Here is a 12972-nt window from a genome sequence, read left to right as displayed (position 1 = left end):
GGAGAGGGTGTGCAGAAACAGACAGTGACCAGGGAGACACCCAAATCTCTTTTACTGGGGAGGATGGGGCCCTGGGGGATGGGTCCAGGGGCCCTCCCCCTGCACGGCTCTATGCTGTATGCATATCTCATCATCATATCTTAAAGGGGGTCCTCCGTCAGGTAAGCCATTGTTGCTGAGAGTTATTTAATAAAGGAGCGTGGTGGGGGGTCCACTTTACAGTCAGGGAGAGCCTGTCTGCTGCTTGGTGTCCCTGCCTTCCTACCCACCATAAGTCCGAGCCTGCTGACGCACGGCTGCATTTAATGTCCAATTGTCCAAGCTACGTGCAGAAGTGATGTGAAATAGCAAAGATCAGACACACATTCAATGAACAAAATGGTGATTTCCGATTGTTTTTTTCTTGTGATGCACATGGTGGCTTTAAAGTTGAGTGATTTATCTAAGGCCAAAGAACAAAGTTTTTTGAAAATATCTTAATTTATTTCTGATAATTAAAAAATACAGGCGGGGGAAGGGGCGGGGTAGGGGCCGGGCTCTGCGCTCACACCGGCCAGCCGCCCCCAGGATGTGATCCTCATGATCCGATGCCGCCACGACCACCATCTTCGTGGACACCAGGGAGTCAGCACCGTGTTCTTGCTAAAGTGCATCATCGAGGGCAATGAAAGAAAGGACATCCAAGTGTACACACCACTGCATGTGCGTGCTGATTTTACAGTGCCACTTTCCATCATTTGACGTGTTCCTCACCCTCATGACACAGGACTCTGGATTTCTTTATAATAATCAGGCTGGGGTCTCTATCAAGGGGCTCCACCCACTTCCACCCGCCAGTGAATGACAACAGGTTGTCTGAACCATCACTACCAACTGTCACAGACTGCAGTGATTGCAAGTGAGATTTGTAAACTGAGAACACAGAGGCAGCACGAATACCCTCAGGCCTGACCTCACTCAGCTGATTTCACCACAAACAAATCAAGAGATGCAACTCCAAGTAAGTAAAAAGGGAGAGTTACTTATCAGCTTATCTAATTGGAGTGGAAAAGGGTGGATCCAGGGACTCAAAGTACATCAGCTGGACGATTTCTTGATTTGCCATCTCAGCTTCTCTCTTGGTGTTGATCTCATTCTGTCTTTCTCCAAGAAACTCCCTCCAGCGGGCAGGACACAGAAAAGGGAAACTGACAGCAGGCAGTTCCAGACTTCCATCCTTCCAGCTCAGTCAGGCTCCAAGAGGAGAGAAAGGGAGATTCACTAACACCATCAGCACCTTTAATCTCATGGAAGGATTCTAATGAAACCAACTAGAGTCTCCTCCTGTCCACCATACGGACCAATCATTAAGGCCAGAGACTAGGCCAAGCTTGGGCCACACGCCCATGTCTGCAGTGGGGCATGAGGCAAAGTCCAGGGACTGGTGGCCTCATCAGAACCAATGACACAGGCATGGAGGAGCAATTCTCTAAAGGAAGAAAGCGTGCTATCATCTGAGGCAGAAGGAAGAAAGCCTGAGGAGAGAAAGGTAAGTGTCCACCCCAATGCACATAGGATTCAGAGCTCATAGTCTGCAACCAAGTCTCTTAAACAGCCTGGGGGCATCTTGTCCCCCTCCCCCATTCTAAGGGATTTGTGGAGATAGTATCTGAGGTGCGGGGAGGACCCCAGGAGTGAAACAATAGAAGTTATTGCAGCTGTTTGGTAGGCTGGGGGCTTCACCTTGAATTAGCCAAACTCCTCCTCCTTTCTCCAGCACCGTCACCGCCCCCTCCCCTTGCATCTCTATTCTCTATGCATCGCTTTTTTTTTCTAAAGGCAATAACCTTAGTCTTTATAACCTTCCCTAGAGATAATTAAAAGATATTCCTGGCTTCTTAGCAGCAAGCCCTTGTATTTCAGGGGTAGAGAACGGTGAATGAAAGGAAAATTCTTAGCTAATCTCACTTATGAACTAAAAAATCCTAAACAAATGATTAGCAAACAAAATCCAGCAATATACTGAGTTGCTGGTATTCAACCATTTTTAACCTACAAATACAGCAATTTCTTGTGCTTCAATCTAATATTTAAAACTTCTATGACCAAGCTGGGTTTGACTCAGAAATACAAAGAGAATTTAACATTTCATATGATCATCTCAATAGATGGTTGACTTAAAATGTATGACTTAAAAATTCACGATTTAAATTTTTTAAAAACACTAAGAACAGAAGGAAATATTCTTAACCTGATAAAGGATAGCTCCCAAAAAATTTCAGCAAACTTAGTGGTGGAACATTAAAACTACTCCCTTTGTAAGTAAGTGGATGGTGGATGTGGGAGCTGGATTTCTCACAGTTGGAGAGAGAAGTTATGGATAAGAAGGGGGAAGCCTGGAATGAACCATGTGCTATTGGATTAGAATCTGAGACATCAGTATGAACTCATGTTTAACCTAATAAAGACGAAAATGGGTAACTACAGACAAAATTATAGATCTCTGTGCATATATTGGTTAGCATGCATACAGTTATTTCATAGCTCTGTCAGCTGAGAGGCCTAGAGGCAGTGACACTCCAGTTGTAATGAGCAAAGCCATCACTCAGAAAGAAAGGAAGTGCCCAAATCAAAAGGATGGGGGCAAGTGGAAGGGGCACAGGAGCCAACCTGAAAGAGCTTCTGATGGCCAAGGCTGGAAGAATTTGAACAACAAAATAAATAACATAGAACATCCCAAAGTATGAAATAAATATACACGAGTCCATACTGATATAAATACGTTTGAATAAACAAATAATTAAATGAATAGAAAAGACAAGTCTTCCTTACAGAAGAAATCCAGATAACATGTGTAAATATTCTGTCCTCTAGGAGGTAAAATTTAATTCTCCCTCCTTGAGGGTGGGATGGACTTAGTGACTTACTTCCAAAGACTAGAGAACGGAAAGCCAGGGGTGGGTGGGCGGGTCACTTTCCCATGGAAAAACCTGGCAAACACTACCTTGGTGGGGTGACAAGGTTAACTTCACCAGTGATCAGTCATGCTGTCAGAATGGATCCCTGCTATGATGTGATGAGAAGGGCACTTACCCTCTCTGGTCTTATTCCCAGGAAACATAACCCCAGTCTAATCGTGAGAAAGACAACGGCAAACCCAAATTAAAGGACATGCGACGAAACACCTAACCAGTACTCCTCAAAACTTCAAGGTCACGAAGAAGAAAGAAAGAATAAGAAACTGTCATAGGCCAGAGAAGACTAAGGAGAGTTAATGAGCAAACACACTGGGGTCTCCTGGATTAGACCCTGGGACAGAAAAAGCACATTAGTGGAAGAACTATTGAAATCTCAACAAAGTCTGGAATTTAGTTAATAGTGGTTCACCAGTGTTGGTTTCTTAGTTTTGACATGAGTTACATAACCCATGGTTATGTAAGATGTTAACAATAGGAGAAACTGGGTGAGGAGTATACGAGAACTTTGTGTACTCTGTGACTTTCTTGTAAATCTAGAATTATTCCAAAATAAAACATTTATGCAAAAAAACTATTTCCCTTAAAGTCAGGTTGAGTAGCAGGATGACCTCAGAATGCTAAGCAACACTGTAAGAAATAAGAAATAGAAATCGAACATATCAGGATCAAATGGGAAAAATAAAACTGGTATTATTTGATAGGATTGTTTACACAGAAAATCCAAAACAATAGACAAACTATTAGAACTAATAAGGCTCCAGTTAACAGCTATCAATACACACACACACACACACACATTTGTCTACATACCAGCAACAATTAGAAAATGTAGATATTCTTAAAGATACATTACAGTAGCGGAAAAAAGCTATAATTTATCTAGGAATGAATCAAATATAAGATGAGCAAAGTCTTTATAAAGAAACAAAATTTTTTATTGAAAGACATAAAAGAGAAACGGAATAAATGAAAAGACACACCATGTTCATGGAAGGAAAAATTCTATATCTTAAAGATGTCACTTTTGCACAGATTAATATATAACTTTGTAAAATTACAATGAAATTCCCATCAGAGGTTTTCATGGGATATTTTCAGGGTAGTTCACTTCCACCAAGAGATGGGTCACAGGAAAAGCTCCACAGAGCAATGACCAGTGGTGACAGCCTCGGCTCTTCTTTGACATCATCTCAAGGTGACGGGGTCTAGGCTTCAGTCCCCATTGACCCCAAAAAGGTGATGAGCACGGGAGTCTTAAGTCAGGCCTATGACAGGGATATATTTCAACATCAGCTGAATTCCATGTTTTTGAAAGAGGAGCAATGGAGAAACTTGTTTCCTGCTATTTCTATTGCTCAGGAACCAAAGCCTCTTCAACCCTCGGATCTGGCCAGCTAGGACATAATAAATGACCCCACCAGTGGAAAAAATGCCTTCATTTCATTCCATGAGTTTATAAATCACTATGTTACTCAGTTATCCCCTGACTTCATCTCATATTTTTCTCCATCACTCCACCATAGGGGATAGTGTCCTGCAGGAAAAAGTTACATTCTGAAATGTGCATTTCATCTTCTTCCAGTATGGAAAATCAGGCTCAGCGAAGAAGGAAGAGCAAACAGCCACTGCCAGCTTTCCGCTTGGAAACAAGCCACGGAAAGGCATCCAGGAAGAAACTCATTGGAAGATGACTCTATCAGGCCAGATCAGGAGCTCACATCCCGTCTGAAGGAAGCCCTGTGACACAGCTCAGGTCAAACGAATCCCAAGACCCGCGCCAGTGTGTATACAGTACCTCATAGTTCGCAAATCATTTTGTCTCATTTGATCCACGTAACAACCCTGTGACTATTGCCATTTGAAAAATGGGGACTATGGCATTTTACAGATGGAGAAGCAAACCCAGACTTCAAATTCAAGCAAACAAGCCAGAATGGACATTCAGATTTTTTTTAAAAAAATAACTGTCCTGTATTCTTCTGTCTCCACACTCCGTACATCATGGCTTTCTGCAGCGTTATCCCCCTGTCCCCACCTGCGTTGACCTCTTCAAGCCACCATCGGGCTTGGTCGAGATGCCCTGCAGCGGCTATTTTATTCATCTGAAGGCACATAGAGGCTTGTGGCTTATCCACAGGCAAGACCGAGGAGGGGTGGCCTTTTGGTAACTTAATAATCATGCCCCTACTAATAACAAAGGCAACTTCTCCAAACAAAAAATTTCAAAGGGCAGCCAGCGACACCTTCTCTGTGCGCCAGGGCGTTCCTCAGGGCTGCGCTGGGAGCCAGCACCTGGCCAGCCCACTGCTGACACCTCGTGGCCGAGAAACAGAGTTCCAGACCAGTTCCTATCAGAATCACGTGGAGAAAGGAAGCTGAATGCTTAGAACCAGCCAGCTATCCCTCTGTCCTTCCCGGGTTCCCCTGGCAACCCTTTCCTCTAAATGGTGCCAGGGCTGCTTAGGAGCTGCTGTGACCCTCAGTGGGTGGCTGCAGGGCTTCCTCAGGGCCTCGGCGGCCCAGCTCCTGCCAAGCCACGGTGGTAGTCACAGGGCCCTCTAGGTGGCACCTCTGCCCAAGGCAGTAACCAGCATGCATGGCACTCGCCAAACAACTGACAGATGAAACACAGATTTGCTCATAAAAATAGGCATGAACCAGACACCTGAACACTGGGTCTAGTTTGGGGCCCTGTGTCTGCCGCCGCGAACTGTGAGCATCAGGAGGCGGGCGGAGGACACTCTGCTGGAAATAGAGCTTGTGGCAAACGGCTCTTGTGACAGCCATTGAGGCTAATTACAATTTAGAGGCAAAAATCATCGAGGGCCTTGTTCTGACATCAGTGAGAAAACACTTCAAATTCTAAGGAGACACTCCTAGTAATAGGCCAGGGGTAACTTCTGATATCTAGATTCATACCCTTTTAGTCGAGGCATCTAAATATGGAGAGTCTTGTCATTGCTTTACGAGGCGGTGTGCAATGATTTTAGCTCAAGATATTTTTAAATATTCCTAACAGCAATCAGCAGTATGGCTGTTACTGGCTTAGTTCACATAACGAGAATTTGAGGCGGTTCTATCTCAAACCACCGTGATCTTCCATTACTCTAAGTACTCTAAGGGTCCTGACGCAGGACGTTTCATCTCTAGCCCTCTGGCTCCTCACCAATAAAATGAAAAGTTTGAACAATCTGTATTTCTTAAAGTGTAGTTTGTGAACATATGTGCATCAGAGTCACACAATCTTATTAAAGACCCAGATTGCAAAGCCATGGGTCTAGAGTCTGGGATCTGCGTTTTAATCCATTTTTCAGGTAATTCTTATGCACTTATGTTTGAGAATCACTAAACAAGGTGACATGGGGTCTAAGATTTATTGAGACCTATTGTGCACCCAGCACCGACAAAAAAAGCTTCTTTCGCTCAAAGAGCCCACAGTCCCACTGAGAACATAGACAAGAGAATAAACGGTGTAGCAAAGGACAGCAAACGCTATGGGAGAAATGAGGAGGGTAGTGGGTGACTGCCTGGGGGCTTCATCCCTGAAGGCTTCCCAGGGGAGGGGACGCTGGAGTTGTCTGGAAAGATGGGTTCACCAGGCGCACAAAGGGTGCTGCTTCCGGAGGTCAGGAGGGGCAGCGCAGACCTCGTGAGCAGCATGTGACTTTCCGACACCGTCCTAGGGCTGGGACTGTCAGGGATCTGAAGCCCCACCCCTCCAGGGAGGCCAGCATCTGTAAGAGGAGAGGAACACGCTCAGGATTAGCCTGCCGTTTTCATTTGATCCAAAAATGGATCCGGAGCTCTGGTAATCTCATCCTCTCCTTCCAAAGCAGCGAGAGGTCAGGTCCTCACCGAGGGAATGGCCAGGGCGGGGCTGGGGCAGCGTCCATCGCAGCTCGCCGGTGGGAGGCCCGTGGGAGTGTCCACAAAAGCGGGCCTAAGCTTTCGTGCCAGCAAATGACTTTCTTAATAAAGGGTCATTTTAAGTAACAGTTCTTTTTCTCCTTATTTCTCTTTCCCCTTTTTCCCTTTTATCCTCTCAATTTCTTTAACTATCTAATATTTTGAAAATATTTAGTTTCTGTCACTTTTGGAAAGACGTACACCCCGCAAAAAACCTTTAGTTACATACTACATAGAATCTGACCCACGCTCTTACATCCACCTCTAGCCCTCAGCATGAGTCCTGCCCAGGCCTCCTTACCTTCCTACCTAGATGGCTGCTGACCTGGTCTCCTGGGCCCAGTGCCTTGGGCAGACTCTGAAACAAAGCACAGCAGCCTGTCCCTCTCCTGCCAGCGGGGTGCTGGCGGCTGCTCCGGTCAGCTCACAAAAGCCCATTCTAAATTTTCAGGAATTTTGTGAGCTAGTTGCTAAATAGAGACATGATTAAAAATTAAATTATACAGATGACAATTAAATAAGTTATGTTAATAACAAAGGAAACAGACACTCAAAATGCACCACTCCCCAATTATTTTACCACGTTATAGTGTTATCTATGCTCTTGAGGTTATTTATGTCCATTATGTCTGAATAGTGGAAATACTGTATAAATTGAGGTGCTGCTACCACGAGTCCTGCCTACTCTGAGTTCAATGACACCATGTTGTTAGCTTGAAATTGATCATGGTGAAAATATTTACACCATGGAAATCAGCGTATGCTAGAAATCAGGCCTTCATTTATTATTTTGTTGATTGTCTAGACTTACGGAAGTGATGGAAAATGTTAATAATGAGGATTAAACTTTAAAATATGTAGTGTCTATGGCTGTTACATTGTGAGTGGCAAAAAAATTTGAAGTGCTATTCTCCCAGTATTTGAAAACTAATATCTGATTTAGAAAAGAAGTTGCTCATGTCATTAATGAATGGACAAATTTCCAGCCTCTGTTATTGTGGTTCCAGTTCTGTCTTACGTGTTAACATATGAGAAAACATCATTGAACACTTATTCAGCAATGGCAATCAGGTATAGGTACAAGAATTCAGCACAAATCAACAAAAGCATTTTGTGACAGCCTATTTGCTTTATAGAATTTATAACAGAGTGGTGTATGTTTTATTATTATTGTAAATTGTGTGCTACACATCCTTAATATCAGCAAAATTTTCAACAAACTTGTATACACATGCATTTTTTTCCCCAGAGAGCCCATAGTTAAACATTTACCAGTGCAACATTAATTTTCTTTGGGCTGTACATCTGTGGACCACAACTCATACCCCTGTAGCAAAAGCTTGAGTTGGTTTTAATTGACATGGTGGCCTCTGGAAGGAGCACTAGATTAAGAGTTCATAAAGACCCAGGTTCTCATCTTGATACTGCCCCTTGCTAGCTATCTGCCATTGGCCAAGTCACTCAGCCTTTCTCTGTATCTGACCTCACAGATGACACTGTGCACTGAAGTTTACAGTTGGGAATCCTTAGGCTGGTGTGTTTGCACTACCCAAACCTCATGGATTCCATTCCTGCAACTTTGGAATCATCTCTTTCTCATATATTCATAACTCATAACAGGTTACAGCTGGAAGGGACTTTGCTGTTCCTATTGTTCCCTGCACCCATTTCTGCACATGAGGCACTGAGATACAGAGAAAGCACTTTATAGCTCGCACAGTTCCTTTGGGTCTTCACAATGTTGGGCAGGAAACGGTTAAGCAGGGCCCGGCCTGAGCCTGGGCAGTCACAGGCAGGGGAGGGGCTCCGATTAATAACACTGCACAGGAAGTGTGGGCCTCCTTCTCTCTGCCCAATGGGGAAATCCATTTTCAATTCTGACCTCAATGAGGAAGTTACTCTTCCTGCCAAAAGGAGTGGAGTAGAACTTTCTCCATCCCCACAGCACAGAAGAACCAGAAGACAGAGGGCAGACAGAGACAAACAGCACAGAGGGCAGAGCAAAACCTGGGAAGGGATGGGCAGGAGGTTGATGGAGACAACCTCCCTTAGCAGTGCAGAGATAAGATAACACTCATGGCTCCCTCACTGAAACGGAGCACAGGCTGGGAAACAAGACAATGCTACCAGGTGTGGAACAGGAATAGCGGGAGACTCAGAAAAAGGTCCACAAAATCTAGAAGAGTCTAGACACACCAGACCACACTGCTTGTAGCTTCCTTAGCAAAGAGTAAATGAAAGGCACACCTGAAGTCCCCTGGGTACGTTTTATTACAGTATATATTTTTTAGCTAATACATGATAAAAACATATATACTTCTTATCCCATGTTTCTGTCTTTATAAAATCCCAAGTTGAAGAACCCCTGTGGAAATTGTTTCAGATTGACAGCTGGCTCAGGAAGATCCTGACCTTACGGTCCACGTCCAGGATCTGATGCTTAGAGTGAAAAGAACCAGGTGAGCAGCCCTGCCCCCTTGCACCTTGTGGAATGTGATCTTCAGGAGGTCTGTCTCCACCTCGGTGTGCAACACATTTACACGCTCACACACTTTACCAACCAAGGTCCAACCAGGAAAACAGAAAGCATCTCGGGCATTTATATGCAAGGGAATTCAATGAAGGGGACTGGCTACACAGGTGATGGTGAGCTGAGAAGCTGGACAGGTGACAGTGAGGTAACCTTGAGGCTGAAGGGACAAAGGGCGGAGGCCATTGTGGGAGCTGCAGTATTAAGGGCTTTCCAGAGGAGACTGGAGAAATGGCAGAGAGGAAGAGGTTGCTGGAGAAGCTGCCTGAGGCAGAAAGAGAGGGAAAGAAATACCTTCTCCCAAGTTCCCATTGGCTGAACTCAGCCAGGGTCAGGGGCCCTGCCATGCGAGGCAGAACAGGAAACGTGAAGGAATGGGTCTGAGGGAAAACAGGCCCAGAGCTAGCATATATACTAGCATTTAATTCTGGAAGTAGCCCTAAGGGTAGGTATTATAATCTCCATATCACTGTTGGAGAAACCAAGCCTTGGAGACATTAAAACAAACACAGCCAACAGCACACAGTAGCAAATGGTGGAGCTGAGACAGAAACGTCAATCTTCCATCTGTACACCACTCTGTCCATCCTCCTAATTTGGTCCTGCAGTGGGGTGGGGGGCAGGGATGTCTCTTGGGCCACATAGCACTTCCAAGTTACCAACAGTAGCGATCCTTAACCTCCTGCTCGTTCCTGTGCCAGGAGCCACAGTCAGGGCACCACATGGTGCTCTGGCATGAGGGGAGGCCATTGTGGGCCAGGACTGCCAGCCAGGGAGGTGGACTCATGGAGGGTCTTGCCCAACCTCCCTGAACCTCCATGAAAGCCCTCTGTGTGCTCTTCAGAAGGCAAAGCAATGGCCCAACACGAAGGCTATGCCAGCTAATTATCTAGCCCTCCTTCTGCTCCCTGGAAGCCCCGGCCCTGTGGACGGGCCAGCGTTCTGTGTTTCTGATGTCAGATGGCCTGGTTCCACCTCTCAGTGGGGCTGGTATTTGGTTGATCCTTCAGGCTCCTACTTGGCTCATAAAGCACAAACATCTGCTGGGGTTCTGGTTGGCCTGTAGCAGACTTCAGAGTGCAGAGGGATGGAGAAAAGGTGAGGAAAGGGAGAGGGGAACCGGGGGGGAAGGGAGGGCGAGAGCAGCCGTTCTGAGGGAGTTAATCAGATGGTGTGTGATGGAGGATGCTTCATCAAGCCAGAGCCTTGATCAACCTCCCAAAGAAGGGAAAGGCAGAAGAGAGGACGCATTTTCATGGAGCTTTGTTGGAAAGCCTGAAGTAGAGTCTGTGGATGCTCTTCCGCCATTGCTTTGCTTCCGCCAACTGTTCCTTTTCTCACCAGTTGGCTATTATTTTCTAACGCATTTTGATAATTACTTTATCAATCAAGAAAGATAAACAAAAGCCTAAAAATACATCTGAGTAAATGAGTTCCCAGAGCCAACCAGTCTTCAGTACTATGATTTTTCAACGGGCGTGCTTGGGGGTGTACGGGTTTGATTCCTCACTCACTGGTGGTTCACTAGAGTATGTTCACCAACCTCCGCCCTCCTGGCGCTCCTCTGTAGGGCCAAAGAAATTCAATGAATCAAGGAAATGCTCTCCAAGAAAAATAAACACCCTAAAAAGACTTGCCTAAAATCTTATCCTTATTAGAATGACTCTGCTTTTGATTTGCTTATTAAATCAACAGAATATTGGGTCAAGAGTTGAGGGAGCACTTCACAAGCCACCTTTTAACAAAGTAAAATGCGGGGAGTTTGTATCATTGCAACTGTTTAGAAAGAAAAGTGTCAGTTACTCAATGAATAGAGCTCATATTTCAGAAGCCAAAATGTTGTCTAGAGATGCCCTGTGAGCGACTGGATATAAACCCAGGCCATTAGCCTCCAGTATACCTCACCAAGAGGCCCAGCCCCGCCTGGCTTATTAAGAGCCCTGGAGATAAGCTAATGAGCATTGTATTGGGGGAAGAGGCATTAGCCTCAACTTCTGCCTCAGTCCTAAATCTATGACTTTGGAATGAAAAAGTCATGGAATAAAGCACCCTAGTGACCCATTGGAAAGGCTTTTGTGACAGACCCCACCTCCTCCCAAATTTCCATTTCCCAAAGTCACTGTCGCCCACCACGAGAGGGTCTGGGTTTCCATTCCTGTCACGAACAGCACAGGACTCACATATTCAGGGACTATTCTCGACAATCCAAAGCAGGTACTACAGGGATATGGGACCTGAAGGAAACCATCCAATTTATAGCTGCTCACGTAAAAACCATCAGAAGAATTGTGGAATGATTCTCCATATGGTGCCCTGAAGCTTCCAAAAACTATATGAGAAAGGGGCTTGGAAGAAATTCTTTCCTTTTCGGAGACAAGAAAGGTCGAAGCCAAGCATCTGCGGCAACCTGGAAGACTCCTCCCTGACACCCACCCCCACTGCATCCCCAGGGGTGGCCTGGAGGACCAGTCTGTGATGCCGCCCAGGCACACGGGGTCACCGACATTGGCTTGTTAGGCTTTTCCATTAACCAAGCTTATGTTTTCTAGTATAAATGAACTCTACAGTTACATTGTGTGGAAGCTTCGGGACATGGTTTGCCAAATGGAAAAACATTTGGAGGTTGGGAAAATATCTTGCACATAAATTACTGAAGGCACAGAGAATCTAAAAGAGGGCTGAAATCAGAAGCCAAGGAAAAGCCGGGAGGGTGCCAAAGTAAAAATGGAGAGAGAGAGAGAGACGGGGGGAAAGCGACGTAATGATTTCTCTTAATGACCTGCCTTCAGACCGAAAAGGCAAGTTTCTAAGCCATATTTGAGCCTCATAAAAGCCATGTGCCTGAGGATTAGGAAATATACTTTAAATGGCTAGATCAAGCCCCCATTTTTTATCCTTTCTGAGTGGAGCTCTCCATTGATTATGTTAAGTGCTGGCCACTGGTAAGAAACACAAAAAGCTCATTGTCTTTGACTGTGGCAAAGGCCAGTTACACACTTGTTAATTTCCTGATTTATGACACTGAGGAGATGGAACTGAGAACAGTGTTTCCTGTCTGTCTCTCTCTGTCTCTCACTCACTCAGTCTCTCTCTTTCTCTCTGTCTCTCTCTCTTGCTGTCTCTCTTTTGGTGGTGGTGGTGGAAACTATTAAAACAGAGGCAGATCAGGAAGTTTGTGATAAAGAGAAGCCAGGCTTTCGTCTGACATACAATCTCCCTCTTGGCTTAAGTAAACTTGCTCCTTAAAGGCCTGCCATCAACAGACTCGGGCTCACGTTTCACCACTAAATCTGAGTCAACAATCTCTAATCTGGACACTGGGTTCGGAATCCAGGCTCAGGTTGCACTTGGAAGCTGACAGCAGGGACGAGAGTGGAGAAAAATACAGCCTTTGTTTCTGGTTTGATCGTCCCCACCGAGCCGAGCTGAGGTCATGTGTCATTTTCTGTCATCAACAAGATAGAACTTTGCACTTCCCTGGCCCTGAAATGGCTCTCCTGCCATTTATATGAAGGCCAAGGAGTGCTCTGCCCCAGGTTTTGAGGGCCAAGTTTGTGGAGAGCTTAGATTTGGAGTCCT

General features: G+C 45.3%; 1 long non-coding RNA gene across 1 annotated transcript; it reads left to right on the top strand.

Annotated features, from left to right (window-relative positions):
• Positions 1 to 522: 522 nt before the first annotated feature.
• On the top strand, positions 523 to 6149 carry LOC111775333 (uncharacterized). Its single transcript, XR_002810909.2, has 2 exons — positions 523 to 1528; positions 3094 to 6149. It is a non-coding gene; the product is annotated as an uncharacterized lncRNA (long non-coding RNA).
• The last annotated feature ends 6823 nt before the right edge of the window (positions 6150 to 12972 follow it).

This window comes from Equus caballus, chromosome 10 (assembly GCF_041296265.1).
Source record: "Equus caballus isolate H_3958 breed thoroughbred chromosome 10, TB-T2T, whole genome shotgun sequence".
NCBI lineage: Eukaryota > Metazoa > Chordata > Mammalia > Perissodactyla > Equidae > Equus > Equus caballus.
The sequence above is the reverse complement of the archived record's forward strand: the minus strand, read 5'-3'. Positions and strand labels throughout refer to the sequence as shown.